Below are 20,756 nucleotides of genomic sequence, written 5' to 3' on the forward strand. Positions count from 1 at the left end.
CGATTTTGATTTCATCTTTTTGAATATAATTTTAAGTAGCAAACTGTGACAAAATGAAATAGCAAAAAGCTTAATAACCGATCACTTTCTGAAATTTTTAGTTTATTGAATAAAATGAAATGCAGAATTAAAATTTAGAAGTAATACATTTTTTTTATAATTTTAAACAAAATAGTAAAAATAATGATAATGATATTTAATAATAGGATAATAATTTTTAAATTACAAAGCACCACATTATTTTAAAATTATGAAACAAAATTTGCAATCGTAATGAATATAAATTATCAACTTACCTTCTTATGTAATGCCTTCACTTAACTAAGCATAATTACCTACTAATTTATCTCAATGCCAGGCTAATACTCCTATCTGTTCAGCCCGGAGATTAAGAACCTTAAGTTCAAGAATTCCATGACACAAACCTCAAATCGGCAGATCGGTAAATTGTAATTAACTACAAATGTTACTGGAATAATACTCCAAAATTAATTTAAATAATACTCGATTTAAATTTAAATATGCTCGATTACACGGTCTTAATAATTAAATAACTTCCAGATTAATGGAAAAAATCTCAAGCCTATGGGGCCCCTATGGCTTTGTCTACTTTCTCAATTGGATGATCTGGCCCTGAGTATGTTTGTGGATTTGTTTCATGCAAAATTCGACAATCAAGATCAAATAACTTCTTTTTGAAATTGCCTAATAGCTTATAGATAAAATACTAGTTTAGGTATTGGACTCATGTCCTGAACACGTTTCAAAAAGTTGTTTCAAAATGGCTCTCAGGTTGCTTTGAATGCTTGTTTGAAGCGCTCAGGTTGCTTGAAATAACAATGAATTCTTCACTGTTAAATACTTAAATTTCTCTTTAAGAAGAGAAAAGAAGGGAAGGTTGGCATAAAGTTTTGACGAAAATTAACAATTGTGTTAAGAAATTATAGAAAAGATCCGTCAAAAACAATGGCTCTAAATCCAGCCAGTGCGCTATGAGGGATCAACCCCTGATGCTGGAATAAAGCGAAGCGAAGCACTTCTCCGGTTTCTGATCGGCAGTAGGAGAATCCGAATCCACTTAGACGGACACTAGACGACCGCAAACTCTGCCGAAACGCGAGATGCCCACCGGACGCTAGGTCTCTTCAGCAAAGCTTTCTTAAACTCGTCGATAGCCATACATTCGGGAAGAGAGAATCGTTACATCTGGTAAAAAGATGATATTTTGAAGTGTCTTGTCTGTATAAGACAGCATGAAAGGGAAATCTGAATAAATTATATTAAAAACTATTTGGTGTAAAAGATGGTAAAATTAAAAAATATATATATTGAGTAGCATTAAAATACGAATTCAGATATGAACAGTTACCTACTTAAAAGAAAAGAATAGCTTTGCGATTTCCATTTTTCGAAGTCCAAACAACATGGATTGCACACTGAACAAGAAGGAATTTGTTACACGTGTGCTTTTTCAGGTCCTTATTTTTCTTAACTATCCTAATAGCCGAGTCGGGGGTGTCATAGTTCTAATTATCTTATTTCTAATCTTGCTGTTTTCCATTCTAGTCTGAGGAATTTCCCTGAAAAAATAAAGATAAAAAATTAGTAACAGAGTCAATTTCTAAATTTTTCGGAGAAATTCGTCTAAACTTCCAAATATTTGTATAAAAATAATATTCTATTTGAATTATGCTAGAAATTATTGACTGCATAAAAGTATGTTTTCACTAATATCTTTTTTTATTATTATTATGCTTTAACCTTTTTTTTTTTTTTTTCAGTTCGCTTCTTAACAATCAACCTATTTCTCGAGGTACAAATTTGAATAATTTATAAATTTGCTGTTCTTATAAAACTAGTATTATGATAAAATCTGTCGCTATTTTCTCGGTTAAATTTAAATTTAATTTTATTAAGCTCCTTTTTTTTAATTTTCATTCATATTCATTCTTGGTAATGGTGTACAAACTTTTGGTTGTTGAATTTAAATAGGTTTAATACACGTTGTTAATAAATAGTTTAATATATTATATTGCTTTAGTAACTTCCTGTTTCATAATATTATCACAGATTTTAATATATTTAATTATTATAAACACATAAAATTATATTTTTGTTATTCAAATAAATAATATTGAAATTAATTAATTCGTTGAATTTTTTAAAAAATTTAAGGCAATACTATTTAAATTATAATATTCTTTCTAATGTAATCGTACACTTTATAATGTTTTGATGCCCCTTTTTATAAGTATTTTTATTCCATAATATCTCTGTTACTTATCTTCCACGAATTTGGATTATACGACAAATAGTAGTTAAAAATGTTTTCTTTTTAAAATTTCTTTTGTTCTATAGTCAAGCTTTGCAATCCTTATAAATTTAATTTCTTTCTTTTACATTCGGAAAACTTTGCAACTATAAGCTTTAACATGTTTATAAATTTATCTTAGAAGTGCAAAAGACTTTTTCCAGGAATTAATTTATTTCTTACTAAATTGTATTCGTATCATAAAGATATAATATTAAAAAAAGAATTATATCTAAATTTCATTCCTATAACATCCTGATAACAGCAATGATGATTAAATAAAGTATGACATCAAGTCATAGTTTATTTAATCTCGAATTCAATCTTATTCCTCCGATCATATTAACACAATGCCTTTTATTGATATTAAGACAAAAATTATCGCTTTCAAAAAGTCAAATTTAAAATTACTGTGCTGATATTAAATTAGAATATTATATATATATATATATATATATATATATATATATATATATATATATATATATATATATATATATATATATATATATATATATATATATATATATATATATATATATATATATATATATATATATATATATATATATATATATATATATATATATATATATATATATATATATTGGATTTCACTTTCTTACATGATAAATAATTAGTATAAATGTTATTGCATTGATAATAATGTAATTGTGCTGGCCTTCTTAAAATGTTTTTAATGAAGCAATTATTTAAATCATCTCACAGCAATATTTTAGCCATCATTTAGTGCTTTAACATAAAGCTTAAACTTGCTAGTTTTGAAAAAAAAAAGAAAAAAAAAACAATTTCTCAAAATTGATAACCATCAGAAAATTCTAGCAAATAATCAACAATAAAAAAAACCAAATCTTGTGTATGCATATTTTTTAGAAGCAATGAAAATAAATATTATATATACTTACAAATAAAAAAAGATTTTATTTAAAATTAATAAATAATTAAATAAAAGAAAAAAAAAGAAAAATCTGACTTATATTATAGCATCAATTACATATCAGGGGTATTAATGGAAGGCTTGACATAATGGTAAGCCAACACGAATATGTTTTTGTTTAAAAATTAATTAAGAAATCATTTCTTAACTGAATCTTTTTGAAAAGTAAAATTTTCCTGCATCAAAGTTTTTGACTGTGATTCGTTTATTAATTCTTATGCTTCTAAAAAGTGAGACAAATTAAATTTTTCTTTCCAAATAAATGCATATAATTGTGCAACTTGGGATATTCATCCATGTTATGAATTTCATGTATAATAATACAAATTGTACAAACAATGTATCAATTTGCAAAACTGAAACTATACTTTCGTTTACATAATCGAATAATTATAAGGAAAAAAACATATATAGTTATACAGAATAAATATAAAATGTAACAGTTATTACAATGTTTCTATAATGATCAGCGAAAGCTTCTAGATCTCAAAATGTGCATGTCAAAAATTTACAGCTTTAGAATTTTTCATAGTATTGCAAAACATCAGAATTAGAGTATTTTTACAATTTCACTATATCAAAATGCAGATTTCTTATTTTGTTCTTAACTTAATAAAAGTATTCAATATCGCAGCTATTCTCTGAAAATTATTAATTAATGTTAGTCAAGGCTCACAAAACTGAACATCTTTTTCTGCAAAGAAAGACTTCTTTGGAAAAGGGATATAGAATTGTCTGAAAAATTTTTGAAAACCTTTCATCTGATTATTCTTTTCATTCTTTTTCTCAAAATATTTACCTTAATTAGGAGATGAATGAATTAAACAGAGTTAAAATTCTGCCATACCTTCTCGAACGGAGCTCTGAAAAAGGTAAGAACATTTTGAAAAACATTGTATCATTGATACTACGATTAAATAAAGAATTATTTATTTCGCAGGAGACAATCTATTAAATAATCCTTCTTTTTGTCTGATATCAGATACGCTGGATTTCGAAGAATGTTTCTGTAATTAAAACCGCAATATGAGTTGACAGCAATCCCCAAAAGATGGCGCGAGCATCCGTGAGGAAAATCTCCTCCGCAAAAGATATTTTCATCTTTCTAATTCTTCATGAAATGGCATTTATTTGTTCTCGATTTCAGTGAAATCGGGCCATTGTGTTAATTTGTATCCTTAATGTGCATGCTATTATTATATAAAAGCTACTTTTTATAAATCGCCGTGAAGGTTCATGCATTTTATTGAGATACATTGAAGACTGAGATTTGAATTGTTTTCTTAGAGTGTATTTATTATCAATGTTTGAATAATTTTTAACCTATAATGAAAGTGTTTAAACAAAGGATTAAAAATATGCTTTAAAATAATAATATTGTTTATGCGATAGTAAAATCTAAGAGTTAATGATTCTTATCTATAATATTAATTAACATGCATATATATAGTATTTACTTTTTTATATCATTATTTGGAACAATATTTATTTATAATATTATTATCAATTAATATTGTTCATTATTATATACTCTTTATACAGATTTGAAGGCCAGTAATTTTAATGTAGAAGTTTAGAAATTTTTAGAGTTTCCAGAGAGTACAGAAATATTTCAGAAATAAATTGAATAAGTTTTTGACTAAGATATATCCGGTCAATCAATTAGGATCAGCGATGTTATGGCGTGTACAAAGAAACAATGTTTTTGGCTGTTGCTCATATTTGACTTAAAATATTGATCAGAAGATTTTAAGAGACTCATCAGATTCAGGGATTTTAAGAAACATATCAATGTTTCCGAAATATATCGAATTAATTCTTCACTTCATACAGTATGAGATTTAATACCTAATTATTTTTCCTGTTGAAAATGAATAAAATTTTAGAGAGAATTTTAGAACATTTTAGAGTGTTTAAGATAAAAATGTGTTAAAGATTTTAAATATAATGCAGTGATTCTCCACCTGGGGGGCGCGCCCCCCTAGGGGGGCACGAGCACACTGGAAGGGGGGCGCGAGAATATCCAAGAGAAAATATTATTTTAAAAAATTGATTAACTGACTGAAAGGAAAGCACACATACACATACAAAAAAAATATTTCGATATATTTTATAACTTATTAAAGTAAAACAACTTACTAAATAAAAACTTACTTATTCAAAACATACTAAATTAAAAACAAATTTAATAATTATTAGTGGCTTTCTTGGCCTGTCTTGCAAAGCAAAGTTTTTCGAAGGAAAGCTTAATATTAGAAATATCCACTTTCAGTTCTGTTTCTATATTTTGTCTTCAAAGAAGACACAGCAGAAAATCCAGTTTCACAAAAGTTGGATGTTGAAAATGGTAACAGAATGTGAAATGCAGTTGTTTTTAGTGCAGAAAAATCATCCTTACTCCTGCCCAAAATTCAAATAGCGATTTATTACTAAATTGTCTTTTAGTTTCACCACTTATCGTGAAATCTATGAATTTTTCTTCCTCATGAATTAAGAGTCCTTCGGGAGTCTTATGAAATGGATCCCTAACCCACTCGTAACTTGGTATCAATTTGTTCGTTAACAAGAAAATACTTCTTTAAAATTCTTTACCAACATATCTAAAAGATTTTCAATGGTTACAAAACAACTTTTACATGTTCTTCTTCAGCCTTGTAAGTTTTAGTACAATCATTCACATTTGCAAACATTGTTAGGTTTTTTGCTTTAAATTTCTGCTACACAATTCCAATTTTCTACAAAAAGCATTAACTTTGTCACTCGTATCCAACTTACGTATGTGTATTTGCTCCTTGTAATTGAAGATTCAAGTTATTTAATTTCTCGAATATGTCGACAAAGTACCTCAATTTCATCACAAATAAACCATCGCGAAAATTCTCTGCCTCCGGTCTGTTTTCTTCTGCTAGGAAATTGGCGATTTCTTCTCTTTATTCATAAACACGTTGCAAAAATTTCCCATATGATAATCATCTTGCCTCGCAATAAAATAGTAATGCTGAATGTACTGAAACCCATATCTTTACAAAGTGCGGAAAAGATTCTCGATTTCAGGGGTCTCATTTACATAGAATTTACCACGGTTACAACCGTAGTTAACACAATATTCAGACCAGATCTCATTGCTTTCGAAGCCAAAGCTTCTCTGAGTCACGCAACTTCGAGAAAAGCTGACACTGTACATCTTCGGTGATATCGCCAATTCGACGAGCAACAGTATCATTTGAAAGAGGTATGAACTACAATTGTTTTGAAAAATTATCTCCAAACATAGTTTCTGCAATCTCAATTGCTGATGGCAAAAAAAGCTCTTCACCAATGGTTTGAGGTTTTTTTTACATCTGGCTATTTCATATGAACTTTGTAAGATGCAATTAAAGCTTTTTTATTCACAGACAAAGTCACTTTAAAAATGATTTTTGCTTTTTATATGATTTTAATTTTAATTCGAAGAATTCTCTGGGTTTATTGACGTACTCACCATGAAGCGTTTCAAAATGTCGTTTAAGTTTATTAGGTTTCATGCTCCCTGCGGCCAACATTTTTGAGCAAATCATACACAGGGGCCTTTCTTCTTCATTTACTTCAGCACTGGTAAACCCAAAATTTAAGTATTCTTGAGAATATTTTTTTGATTTTATTTTCGGAACCACGCTCGTCTGTGTACTTGTTGATGCTTGACTATCGTGTAATGCTTGCTTACTTCTGCTTAAAAATTTATCCATGAGTCTGCATAAATCTACTGCCGTGAATATTTAATATGGTGAATTGCAACTAACACGAAAATATATATAACACACACATTCACTATACATTCGATAACGATAAAAGGATCGACTCGAATGAGACTGGCTGGAATTGAAACTTGCGTTACCGAACATTTTCCTTCTTACTATAAGAAAACATTTGCTCCTCGCATGCTCGAGACGGCATAGGTCGCGTGGATTCCCTTCCACAAACATTGCTTATTTTTTTCGCTTTTGTTAGTCATGCTTCTGTTTTATTTCTTTTATTATTCGAAAAAAATGCATTCCCAGTTTCTAAATTTAGCTGACCTAGTCTAGATTAACTTTCATTAACGATTTTTTTTTATTTTCATATTCTTTTAACGTTATCTCCCTGTTTGGCTATCATTTCAAATATAATATTAAAATGTTCCCCGCTTTCATTCGTTTCATCTGTTTACCACCGGCTTGTCCAAAATGCAAGATGTGGTTTCTCGCTAACGTTGTCTCGCTTTTACTCTTGTTTTGGCAGTTAGTTAAAAATAATTTAACAACAGAATCCAAAATACTCAATATACATTATTGTTGTATACATTTTATTGTAAGCGGGGGGCGTGATGGAAATTATGATTGAAACTTGGGCCGCATATACTGAAAGGTTGAGAAACGCTGATATAATGGATCCTTTTTGGATTAAAAAATTATTTGAATAGAAATTTTTTCAAAATTCTATTTTGATTTGTTTATATATTTTTTGTTGTTACTTTCCATGTCATAAACAATTCTTATCTTAATTTTTTTTAAATCGTACATTGAAGGTTTAATCTAAAATTAATATATGGTCAATGAAACCAGAATCAATTCTGGTATATATTTCTATTGATGATATGTTTGATTGATACATTGATATATTTATAATATATATTGTATATATTTCTTTGAGCTGTTATTGCTGCTGTTCTTTCAACATATTTGATTTTTAAATCTGAAATAAATATAAATGTATCTTGTTTTCATTACTAGAAATATCTACTCTCCCCTCCAAGTCGCCAAACCCTTCACTATGTGATTAATGACATCAGAATCACTGTTTAATTCTAGTGATAAAGTGCTTATTTCTCTGTCCCTTCACAATGCCTGGCTTTCAAAAATATTTTATATTTTTAAAATAAAATATTTTCACCTTCTTAAATTAGCACGCACCCCAATCCCACATTAACCATTATTTCACTGGCCTCAAAGCGACTTATAAAAATCGTTTATAAAGACACATTGAGTTAATACCATTTTTTGGACTTTCATAAAAAATAAGATATATATTCAATTTAAATTATGACTTGTCTAAACGTAGAAAATGAAACCAGAATCATGGGTGCAGGAGCACTATGTTTAAACTATTAACAATCCACCCTTTCGTCATATTTGACTTTCAACACTGAATAAAATCCCATAATCAAAAATCCCATAATCAAAATCCCATAATAAAAAAAATCTTCCAAATCTCTAACCGTATAGCCTCTTTTACTTCTAATCATTTTGTTTCTAAGCTTAACATAAATTTCTTCTTTCTCTGCCGTCTGTGTTAAAAATATTTGTTTGGAATTTAAACCTAATTGTGATTTAACTTTAGGGTTATATGAAATGTGTATTTCTGAATTATAAATAAATATTTAACAATTAAGGCATTTTATTTTTGCAAAGTATTTAATGATATCTAAATTTATCCCCAATTAATTGTTATGAAAAAGCATATGTAAGTTTATCAGATACAGTGATTATCACCGGTGACTCAGTCGCGAAGAAGATTCGGTGATGAGAAATTATTGTTCTTTATTATTTATGTTTAGTCTTTCAAATTATTAAGTGCAATATTATGTTCTCTGATAAAGAAAAAAATCACGCATTGACAATAATTTAGGATCTAAATAACTATAAAATATTATATATAAAACTATAAAATATTATAAATGGGAAAATTAAACTTTGACCACAAAAGACCTCACATACAAAAAAAAAATTTTTTTTTTTTTGAAAGATTCATGAAATGGATATAAAAATGCTTTCATATTACTTATCATAACTGATATTCTTTTAAAAAATCACAATTTAATAATCACAATATTTATATAGAATGTTATAAGTTTTATAAAAAATGCTATACTAATTATTAGATTAACTTATTATTATTCAGATTTCTAACTTATTTTTGAGGCTCTTTGGATAAGAAATGAATAAAAACATTTTAATTGAGAAATTGAATCTTGTTTACTAAATTCCTAAATATTTCCCCATTCTTAGCTATCAGAATTAGCCTTTATGCACTAGCTTATAATACTTCCGCTAGATATAATTGAAAAGCTAACATTTTTTTTCACATTAATTCAATAGTTAATCTACAATAGCAGTTTACTTCACAGGTATAATAAAAGTAATGATGTTTCCTTTACTTAAGTTTCCACAACTGCTTTTAGAATTTCACATACCGGATGAAAACTTCATAAAGAGTGTCCTAATGGTGGAAAACCATTATGTAGAAATTAAAATTATTTCGTTTATAATGCTTCCTTACATAAGGAAACAGCTGCAAAATGTTTTTACACACTGTATGTTCTTTCGAACCTCTAAAAACATTCGTAGACATCGCAAAGCTGAAGGATATCAGTGCACACCTCGTATGGTTTAACCATAGCAAAAGTAAGGGGAAAAAACAAAAAGACCAGACGTCTTCTAAAACACAAACATTACAGCGACATTTATCATAAATCCTGTCACTCGCCTATTTTTAAACATGACAAGTGGTTTCACAGTCCCTGTCAGGAACATTACAAATTTGAAATCAAACATTAAGAAAGTGTAGTGAATGTAATGCATTTTTGGAAAAAAATCGTCTTATTTTTTTTTTTATGTTATAGGCATTTGGCTAAATATAGTTTGCTAGCGGGGTTTATTGGCACAAGAGCCATTTTTGACGATGCTGCGCCAAGCGAAAGGTAAGACAATACAGTACATTACTATATAAAAAATAATTTAAAATATGTTTGCAAGTTTTCGACATAAAAATACATAAAATTTGAAATCAATGGGCAAGAATATGGAATGTGATTTCTTCAGATGAAAAAAGGAAACAATGAATCAGTATAAAAAAACACAGCAACATAAGTTAGAAAGTGCTATATACAAGTATAAAATCCAATGGTTTTCAAAAGGTTAAAAATATTTTTGTGGTATTTTACACTTATCAGATCTCCCAGATTTAATGACGATGACTTTAAAAAATAGCAAACGATTATATTTAAAACAGTGGCATTCTATTCAGTTGTGTTTGATTGTATAATCAACTTTGCACGTTTGGCATACTGGTGCATTTTCGCCCAAAATGAGATGCCTGTGTGTAAAGCGAGTATGTGCTATGTGAAGGCGAGTCAGTTTGACATCAACCTCTCGTATCGGTTGCTAGTATAGGGAAAAAAATAATTGCAGCTATTCCAAGTTTTAAAACAAACTTGTTATTTGGAGGATTGAATACGTGCAATTTTTTCTTTATAACGCAACCCTGATATGGGTAATTGGGATGTGTTTAGTTGACACAGATTTTTCATTTTATGACTTTTTCATAAATCTTGCCACATTAGTATGTCACAATCAGACACGTTTAAGCAATTTACGTTGCATGAATACTCATGCAACATTTGTATTTTTTTAACAACTTACAGGCAAAAGAAAAATGATTCATGTAAAACAATTCTCCATTTGTAACACCGATATTTTTAGATAAGGCTCGTATATGCATTTCAGAAGAAAAAGATTCTTCCCACGGTGGAATCCAATCCCTCTTAAGCCAACCGCCGCCTTGTTGTTTATTGAGAAAAGCAGCTTTTCGGAAAATAGTTATGCAGACACCCTCATCCTGAGACAGATCAGACACACCCTTCAAACCCTTTCGTCAAGGCGGTAACCCAAGATATTCAAAGCATACCGACAAGGATGCTGTTGCAGCTTGTTCGAAACGAATGGAAATGGCTGAAACAAGAATAACAAATCTGTTGCTATCAGATGTCACAATTTTTTTGTCAAGATTTTTTTGTATAAATAAGAAAACTATTGCTTTAGTGGTAAACTAAATACAAGTTTTTGAGTGTCCCAAAATAGAAAATTCCCTTTCGGTTAGAAAAAAACATCGACCATCCATGTTACAATCCTGATAAGGTGTGGGATGTATCATTACTCATTAAATAGACCTGGATATGCTGGATATGGTGCTTACGTATTAAAAAAATAACACTAATTGCTATGTTTGGGTTTGAAAATAATTTTTAACACCAGTGACCAATATACTTTGTAATAATATTAAATTATATTAATATGTAATGAAATTTGTCGAATATAAGGTAGACAGCTAACAAAGCAGCGTAGAAAAAAAAATTATGTAATTTCGCCGGTCATATGCTTTAAAAGTTATTACTAAAAATTCCTTTTAACTATTTTTCAAATAAAAAAAATCATTTCATAAATTCTTGTGTGAATGGTTTAAATTATGAATGATTGTAACCAAAATGGTGCTTACATTTCTTTAAACTAATGGACGTGTTTTTAGTCAACGCGCCACAGTATACATATCGACAGAGAGTCAACAATGTTACAAATTTCGGTAAAAATTTGCTTCGGATCAACATTTCTGATGATAGAATCAAAGCTACGTTTCATCCGTTTTCCTATGCATTTTTTTTTTGTTTGCCAATTAGCAATTTCAAATGTAGGCATACAAACAAACAGTTGGATTTTCCTTTGAAAGAATTAGTGTTAAAGAATTAAGAATTAGTGCATATTAATTTTAATGCTTCTAGTTTATTTAGTTTCTGAGCTTTCATGCTTTCAGACAGATCTACTGGATTCCGAAAAGGAAAACATAAAAAAAGAGAGATTTATTCGTAAATATTGATCAAAACTTAGTTTAATGGTCGATTTAGTGATGATTACAATATTTTCTTTATATGTACTTAGAAAATAACATAACAAAACCAAAATTTTCACTTCGCTCCAAAATCTGCTTATACCAATGCATTACTAGCCTGAGCATGTTCCAGTTCTTTACTTATTGACGGCGCATTTTTTTTAAGCAATAAAGGGATGCTAAAGCAATATATAGATGGCATATGTTAAAAAATAAATATATGACGTTCCGTATACAAATTGCTTGATTTGTAATTAGTTTTAACAAACGAGCAGGTAAATTGAAAACAAGTTAATAATTTTTCATGGGAACTTTTGGAGTCAAAACAAAAATCGTTAAAGAGTGATTTTCTGATATAAATTATCTAAGGAAATCGGAATTGTAATCACATCCATAATATATCTAAATATATAAAGATTTTCCATGAATAATATTTTTGATAACCTTTGGGTCTAAATTTTTCATTTATTGTATATAAATATCCTTAAATTTCTGCTTTCACCGTTTAAAGATTTTACAATTTTTGCTTTAACCTCTAGATTTTAGACAAAAATAATATTTCATTGCTTGCACTGCAGTCATGAAATATTACTTTCAAGATATCTTAATTTTTTAAAGTTTTTTTTTCAACTAAAACTTTAACTTCAACTTTAGTTGTTGTTTTTTTACAGTATATTATTATAATTACATGGAATGTGGTTAAGAATTATCAAATTCACAGCGTAGGTTTCTTTTATATAGAGTTCTCAAACGCGAGGCGTTTCGAATATAAATGTATAAAATTTAAATTAGGCGATTAATTGTATTAAACATTGATAAAATATTATATTGTTCGAGAAAACACAAAAACAGAGATTTTTTTTTAAAAAAATCTAATACATAAGGGAGCCAGAGAAAAAATTGATTACAAAATCTCTTTTCTACAGACTTTTGAAAAAATATGTTAAATACAATTGTATAATAAAAGATTATTCAATTTGATTATATATTATTAGAATGAATTAAGATTACATGCGCAGTGTAACAGAATTTGTGTGGAAAAAAAATCCCTTAAGATCTGTAAAAGCGCAATATTTTCTTTTTGGAATCGCTTTTTAGCCTATTTTGAAATGCTAAGCTACTCCAAGAAAAGATTTTAAACCGCTTTAAAAATACTCTTGTTGGAGATTTCACAGTGGAGAAAGATTTTTCTCCCACCTGACCCTCGGGCTCCTACATCGGACACACTTTCCCAGTGGACTTTATCCACCCAAGAAGGTCATCGGATAATGCAACGTCTGGAAAAGCACTTTAAGGCTCCTCCAAGCAGGGAACATTGACTGTTGGTGTCTTCCTCCATTACTCGTTTTAACAGGGAGCCGGATTAAATGGCGGTTGAATGCTTTGCTAAGTAATGTAACTGTAAAGAAAATCTTTTTTCTTTTATAGAACATTGTTGACTTTTAAGTAAATTTATTTGCTGCTCTTGCCTCTGACGTAGAAATCCCAGACCTTTTATTCCACATAAATTCATTTCAATTGATTTAAATCAGTGTTTCTAAAACAGTGACTTTCAGAGCACATTTTTGAGCAGCAGAAACTTTATTTATATCATTAAAATTTTGGTTCCATCTTTGAAAGTAGGAAATAACACATTAATTAATAATTGTAAAAATATAATGATTGGAAAACAATTTTTTTCTGGGAAGATTACTTCAATGAGGAATTGCGGTTTTCATAAGTTCTGGCTATTAATAAGCATTGTTCCTTTTGCAATAATAAATTGTGCTGTGTTATTAAAATATTGTATATAAATATATAAAGTAATTTGCTTTACTGTTAAATGATTTGGAACTATTCAAACGAATTAATAATTGCAAGTCCTGAAGAGCTATTTAAAATGTAATAATGAAATTAAGCCAATCACGACATTAAGCCATATTATAATATCGAGATATTATTGATGTTAATTATTGATAGATAAAAACCACAGGCTATCCAAAGAGCCATATATATTTGTATAACTTTAAAAAGGAAAATAATTTCCTTTTTTTAAAAAATGGTGGTTAGAATTTCTTAAGATTACAGTCAAAGTTTCAGTATTCAAAGTAAAGATTTCTACTCATAAAGGCTCTATATTTCCCTTAATGAAAAAATAAATTAATGAATGCTTGTTATTATTATAAAGAAAATATCAGTATAACCAATATTTCTAAATTTTAGTTTAAAAAAAAGATTTTATTGAATTTTCGAGTATTTTATATTTTTTATCTTCCTTCCTAAGTTCCTTTTTTGGGAAGTTTATTGGATAAAATAAGTTTCAGTTAATATTTATCAATAAATAGCAATGCTTAATTGATTATTTCAATACTTTCTTCAATGCCAAAAAAAAACCTTCCTCGAAAGTAATAATCAGTACGAAACTGGGATAATAGACAATTTATTTAATTCAGAAGTATCATCAGTAAAATTATAAGCAAAAAACTGGAAAAATATGACAATGGTGATCCGCAATTGTCATATCAAAAGTAGATGATTCTGCATCCATAAAGACCCCTTGCGAGAAATGGTGAATGTTTTGCACTTATGCATTACTTTGTTTTAGAATCATTTGAATATGCATCGATGTTTTACACTTATTTGCACTTATGCATTACACTGCTTTAGAATCATTAGAATATGCATCAATGTTTTACACTTATTTGCACTTATGCATTACACTGCTTTAGAATCATTAGAATATGCATCAATGTTTTACACTTATTTGCACTTATGCATTACACTGCTTTAGAATCATTAGAATATGCATCGATGTTTTACACTTATTTGCACTTATGCATTACACTGCTTTAGAATCATTTGAATATGCATCGATGTTTTACACTTATTTGCACTTATGCATTACACTGCTTTAGAATCATTAGAATATGCATCAATGTTTTACACTTATTTGCACTTATGCATTACACTGCTTTAGAATCATTAGAATATGCATCAATGTTTTACACTTATTTGCACTTATGCATTACACTGCTTTAGAATCATTAGAATATGCATCAATGTTTTACACTTATTTGCACTTATGCATTACACTGCTTTAGAATCATTAGAATATGCATCAATGTTTTACACTTATTTGCACTTATGCATTACACTGCTTTAGAATCATTAGAATATGCATCAATGTTTTACACTTATTTGCACTTATGCATTACACTGCTTTAGAATCATTAGAATATGCATCAATGTTTTACACTTATTTGCACTTATGCATTACACTGCTTTAGAATCATTAGAATATGCATCAATGTTTTACACTTATTTGCACTTATGCATTACACTGCTTTAGAATCATTAGAATATGCATCAATGTTTTACACTTATTTGCACTTATGCATTACACTGCTTTAGAATCATTAGAATATGCATCAATGTTTTACACTTATTTGCACTTATGCATTACACTGCTTTAGAATCATTAGAATATGCATCAATGTTTTACACTTATTTGCACTTATGCATTACACTGCTTTAGAATCATTAGAATATGCATCAATGTTTTACACTTATTTGCACTTATGCATTACACTGCTTTAGAATCATTAGAATATGCATCAATGTTTTACACTTATTTGCACTTATGCATTACACTGCTTTAGAATCATTAGAATATGCATCAATGTTTTACACTTATTTGCACTTATGCATTACACTGCTTTAGAATCATTAGAATATGCATCAATGTTTTACACTTATTTGCACTTATGCATTACACTGCTTTAGAATCATTAGAATATGCATCAATGTTTTACACTTATTTGCACTTATGCATTACACTGCTTTAGAATCATTAGAATATGCATCAATGTTTTACACTTATTTGCACTTATGCATTACACTGCTTTAGAATCATTAGAATATGCATCAATGTTTTACACTTATTTGCACTTATGCATTACACTGCTTTAGAATCATTAGAATATGCATCAATGTTTTACACTTACGAATTACACTGTCGTAAAATCATTACAGCTTGCATTACTTGCATTACTATCTTACAGCCATTAATACATATGTATTATACTGTCTCATAATCATCACACTTATGCATTACACTGTCATATAATGAATTCACTTATGCATTTTACTGTCTCATAAGCATTACACTTATGCCTTACACTTTCTTATAACCATTACACTTATGCATTATACTGTCTCATAAGCATTACACTTATGCCTTACACTTTCTTATAACCATTACACTTATGCCTTACACTGTTTTATAACCATTACACTTATGCATTAGATTGTCTTAAAACCATGACACTTATGCATTACACTATCTTATAACCATTACTTTGCAATGTTACTTGTCTGGTGTACGAAGAAAGAGAAAGTATTGTTATCGTCAAAAAAAATCGAACTCGAGATTTTGACGAATTTCAAAATTTCAAGACTCCCTAAGTCCGAAAAAAAAATAATTTTGGAATAATGTCTACCTGTAGCGTTTTCTGTACAAACGGTAACTCAAAAATGCTTTGAGCGTGGATGAAATTTGGTACAAGACATTGCACCAAATATGTTGAATTCTCTCAAATTCTGTACGAAATTCTTTCAGAGGTAGTTTGTCTGGCTGTCCTAATACAAGGCATTACGATAACTACCAAATAAAAAGATTGCTTGAATAAAATTTTGCAAACAAACTTAACATCTAGTACAGACCTATATAAAATTTGCTACCAAATACATCAGTATGCGTGGCATTCTGCCGTTTTGTACATTCTCATGCATGTATGTAAATGTCATATTTCAAACACGCAATGATTTAACCAAATGAAATTTGGTATGAGTTCTTATGATTGCAATTGTAGTTCTGAGTCAAATTCGAAAAAAAGGTATACAAAATGCACTCAGTTTTCTAATATTTAGGCATTAACCACATGCTAGCCATTTCTCGCTGAGAATTACGTGTTTATAGACTTTTTCGTAAACTATTAATAATCAGTAGCATGCGGTTGATACAAAAGTAGCAGTTTTCTATTCTATACTAAGAAACATACACCTTTAAAGTACAGGACTCTGAAAATAGAAATCTGAACACTCGTTTTATTCAAGGACTTGCCAAGATTCCAAAATTTTACGAGAGGGGGGGGATGATACCTTTATTATAGAGTATACGAGAAAGTTCCGGGAAGATGGTTCCGACTGATTACATTTATATCTTCAGTTCTTGTAATTAATAAAAACACTCTCATGAAATATATAACAACTATATCTCTGCAGCACACTCTTGTTACATTTCGAAGTAAAAAAAAAAAAAAAAAAATTAAAGCATAATATTCTTTTGATAGTAGTAGCAACCCATCTTTTCTTAAAGCTTAAAGTGAAAAATACACTTATAAATAAAGTGTCAACTTCCTCCACTTCAAATCACTTTCAAAAACCGATTAAAAAACGTTTCTTTCTTTTTTTTTTAAAGTGTAAAAAAAAACACATCCCCCGCTTCTTATCGGTTTCGGACATTTCATCAGAACTCAGAAGTATTGCAAGACGAAGAATGATTAATTGTATCCGGTGTGTAGACTCCTAAGGTCAAGCGCAGAATAAATAAAACAAAATCCTTGCTCCGAGCAAAAGAAAAATAAAGGCTGGCGCAGGGGAGGGCAGAGCTCCCAGATATGCCCTGCGCGCTAAGCGAGGGCTCTCTCTGGGGCATATGGTGCGATCATTTCCTGTAGTGCCGATGCTGACCTTAATGTTTTCTCCGTTTGAAGAATGGATTTTGATACGATGTCGCTATCGGTTTCTTTCGACTGATAGTCCAATATTGATCTGTTCCTTCCCAAGGATATTACACCTAAATGGTAGCTGGATTTTTTCACACTCGCATTCAGCCTGTACTAACTTTGGTTTTTCTTGTCTTTTTTCTTGCCCCGCGCCAGTTTCTGTTCTGTATTATTTATACTTTTCGATACATAGATGATTTTTTTTTTCTTCATTCCCCGCTGAGTCTAAATGGTAGTGACCAGTATGTAGTGATGAATAGATGCTAAAAGAGCGACAGAAGTCTGGTACGTTCTGTGTTATTAATAATGTAAACGAAAGCAAGTGAGTTGGGAAAACAAGAAAGGATTGAAATAAAGTCAACCTTTTGAAAAGCATCAATGCTTATGTAATTATTAAAATATTTTTAATTATTCCAAAAGAAACAATTAAAAATATGCCGAATAAAAACTAAAACCAGCGGAGTGGTCCCACTCAGCTTTTTCGCATACTCTCTAATAAAGGCATTATTCCAGAAAACTCCTTCCATGGCGCTGGCATACAATAGTTATGACATATCAATCTTTGGCGAAAATATAGCACTTTTACTGAATCTGTTGTGCCATCCTTGGCGAGTTATTTTGCGATTAATCCCTGGTAGCGATTAATAGTAGCCGAAAATTGAGATTGTGTTTTTGACGAGTGTTTCTTAACCAATTAAAACAAAAATTTGACTCGGAACTACAATGCAAAATTTCATACACATTTTTATATATTTAAACCATTGCTTCGTTTAGTTATTACGTTTACATGTTTCTGAAAGTACAGACAGTCAGACATTCAATGCCGTTTTTGGATATACCTCAAAATTTGAAAGGTATTTAGACAATAGATGTGTAACGAATTTTATATAATTAGCTCTCTTAATTTTGTAGTTTTGGTACTAAATTATATTCGAACAGCCAGACAGACAGATTTGCTCAAAATTTGACAGAAATCTGTAAATTTAGTATAAAGACCATACGCAAAATTTCATTCTTCTAGATTGATCAAAGCGCTTTTGAGAGTTCACTGATACAAAACAGTAACGTAGAAATAGGAGGACGGAGGACAAAGAAAAAAATAAATGTCTTATGCCATTAGGCATCTAAAAGACATTTCTGCATCTATACCACATTTTAAAAAAGTTATTAAAAGTTGCATTTTAAAGAAAAAGCTAATAAAGGAGAGATAAAATTCTATCATGCTCCAAATATAATTTAACTTTACAGCGCCACTGATAACTATTAGTGGCTAAAATGTTATATTGTGTCCAGAAACAATTTCTCTTTGGTATGCCACTGATATAAAATAAACATGCTAGAATAACTTTTAAAAATGAAAAAAAAAAATATTTGCATGCTGCAAAATGTATCAATGAAAAGTAATAAAAAACGTTTCATTTAAAACATACAAAAAATATAATTTTAATTCTTTAATTTTTTTTTCCTGTGATATCGTAAAAGTAATCTGGAAAATAAATGCACTTGTACTGAAAGTTGCGAATAATTTTCTTTGAGTGCGGATTAGAGATAATAATGTACTGAAAAGATAAATGAAGTTATCCCTCTGTGCGAAATAAAACTAAAGATGGCGATTTTTATAAAATTTTAAAAAGTTATTTATAAAAAAGGGTAATTGTGTAAGTTTAAATACTTAAAACTAATTCATTCAACGAGGGTATGAGAAATAGGAAATTTTTAACAGATAAGAAAGGAAATATTTAATTCGGTATCTTTTTGCTTGATGTAAATCATAAAAAAATGAATATTCACAATTATTAAAAGAAAATTAATTTTATATCTGCATTATACTATTTTTTAAAAAAAATTGTCAATAAAATTTTATTGTTTTCTCCTTTACAATAAGTTTGAAATTAATTTCCAAGCTAATTTTTTCATGAAACAGACTTTCTGGCAATTTTTGTCATACAATTTGAAATGTTTCATTTGAAAAATGCCTTAGACTTTCTAATTAATTAGTTTTCATATATAAAAGAAATGAAATGATATTTTATTGCTAAGAATGAGATATATTGTTTTTTAAACTAATAAATTCTAATAAAGAATTTATACGGGCTTAAAGAAACATGGGATTTAAAAAAATATAACATTTTTTCAATTGTTCTTTAGTTAATCATCAATAGTTTTTTATTGGATAACGGTGTTCATAGGTGAAAATTAGATGAAAATCACAATAAAACTCCTTTAGTAATTCTAAAAAAAGATCATTTACGAAATAAAAAGGAATGACTCCATCACTTAACCTAACATATCAACCAAAGAATTTCATACTGAAACAGCCAACACTTATTGCAATTCTACTTCCTCTAGATCTGCGCCACATAAAACAAAAATAAGGGGAAAAAGATCAATAAATGTATCAACTCGATGAATAACAACCTAAACCTCACGTGAATAGCAAATACGAAGAAGAAATGACACATTTCAAACAAATCCCTACTTTTGGAAAGGATTTTCTTTTGGTATTCCGAGGCAGTCACTATTTATAGCTGAGAGTGCCTTCAGTAGGACCTTCCTTTACCACCTTGACGACTGATCTCTGGGATTGGCTACTCTTTTGTCACTACCTCATGTACAGTGTACACAGTCTTTTGGTCGGGGTTAGCGTTAAGAGAAGAGATATTTGTAAAAAGGAATGAGTATGAGTGTTGATCCCAATGCTTTTCGGCGTACGGGGATTTAGGCGCAATAAAAACAAGCGAGCAACTTTCTGACAGCAATAGAGCTTTATTTGTTCTTTTTCCTCGTGGGATCAAATGGATTTAGGGATGTAACGAAATGTTAAGCTGCTAAGACTTGTGAAGAAGGCGGTTTAATGTCGTTTTCAGAATCAAGAATGGATTCGTATTTTAATGGAGTGTTGAATTAATCAATTATTTGATGTAATATTTATATACAGATGCGCTTTATGGATAAATGATGAATTTGAACTTTTATGGATATGTCAACTATTCAATTACTAATAATGTAATCCATTACAGTCATTTTTGGTATCAAAAATTGATTA

General features: G+C 29.2%; 1 long non-coding RNA gene across 1 annotated transcript in view; it reads right to left on the reverse strand.

Moving 5' to 3' along the window:
- Window positions 1–20,756, reverse strand: part of LOC129962073 (uncharacterized) — a 134,718-nt gene that overhangs the window by 17,992 nt on the left and 95,970 nt on the right. Inside the window, exon 2 of the long non-coding RNA XR_008783879.1 lies at window positions 1,374–1,580. This is a non-coding gene — a long non-coding RNA (uncharacterized LOC129962073). The remainder of the gene's footprint in view (window positions 1–1,373; window positions 1,581–20,756) is intronic.

This window comes from Argiope bruennichi, chromosome 2 (assembly GCF_947563725.1).
Source record: "Argiope bruennichi chromosome 2, qqArgBrue1.1, whole genome shotgun sequence".
Taxonomy (NCBI): domain Eukaryota; kingdom Metazoa; phylum Arthropoda; class Arachnida; order Araneae; family Araneidae; genus Argiope; species Argiope bruennichi.